Genomic DNA, 898 nt, shown 5'->3' with positions numbered 1-898 from the left:
GTCGAAGGTTCGAATCCTGCATCGGGTATACATTAACCTCACTTCCTCTTCATCCATCATACGTCAACGAAATCGGGCATCCGATGTGAAGCTCCACGTAGTTTGCACAAGACGCTGAAGGCAAGCACATGAGATAGTGGTGCGCACCAACGGCTGTACTTGAGCAATCCGGATTCCGCTCACGCATCCTGAATCGGCCACTCGATGTGAAGCTCCAACTAGTTTGCACAAGACGCTGAAGGCAAGCACATGAGATAGTGGTGCGCACCAACGGCTGTACCTGAGCAATCCGGATTCCGCTCACGCATCCTGAATCGGCCACTCGATGTGGAGCTCCAACTAGTTTGCACAAGACGCTGAAGGCAAGCACATGAGATAGTGGTGCGCACCAACGGCTGTACCTGAGCAATCCGGATTCCGCTCACGCACCCTGAATCGGCCACTCGATGTGAAGCTCCAACTAGTTTGCACAAGACGCTGAAGGCAAGCACATGAGATAGTGGTGCGCACCAACGGCTGTACCTGAGCAATCCGAATTCCGCTCACGTATCCTGACGGATTGACCAATTACCGCCTAAACCATTTCGGAAGAGTATTCAACTTTAATATCAATCAAAGTGACTAGCTTCATCGCCCGATTAGTTCAGCTGGATAGAATGTCTGCCTACGGAGCAGATGGTCGTAGGTTCGAATCCTGCATCGGGTATACATTAACTTCACTTCCTCTTCATCCATCCTACGTCAACGAAATCGGGCATCCGATGTGAAGCTCCACCTAGTTTGCACAAGACGCTGAAGGCAAGCACATGAGATAGTGGTGCGCACCAACGGCTGTACCTGAGCAATCCGGATTCCGCTCACGCATCTTGAATCGGCCACTCGATGTGAAGCTCCAACT

At 51.4% G+C, this 898-nt stretch overlaps 1 non-coding gene across 1 annotated transcript; it reads left to right on the top strand.

The window, feature by feature from the left end:
- Window positions 1–632: 632 nt before the first annotated feature.
- Pmar_PMAR015010 lies at window positions 633–706 on the top strand. Its single transcript has one exon. It is a non-coding gene; the product is annotated as a tRNA-Arg (tRNA).
- The last annotated feature ends 192 nt before the right edge of the window (window positions 707–898 follow it).

Source organism: Perkinsus marinus (assembly GCF_000006405.1).
Source record: "Perkinsus marinus ATCC 50983 genomic scaffold scf_1104296962974, whole genome shotgun sequence".
In the NCBI taxonomy this organism is placed as follows: Eukaryota; Perkinsozoa; order Perkinsida; family Perkinsidae; genus Perkinsus; species Perkinsus marinus.
Note: the sequence above shows the minus strand (reverse complement) of the source record. Positions and strands in the feature narration are given on the sequence as shown.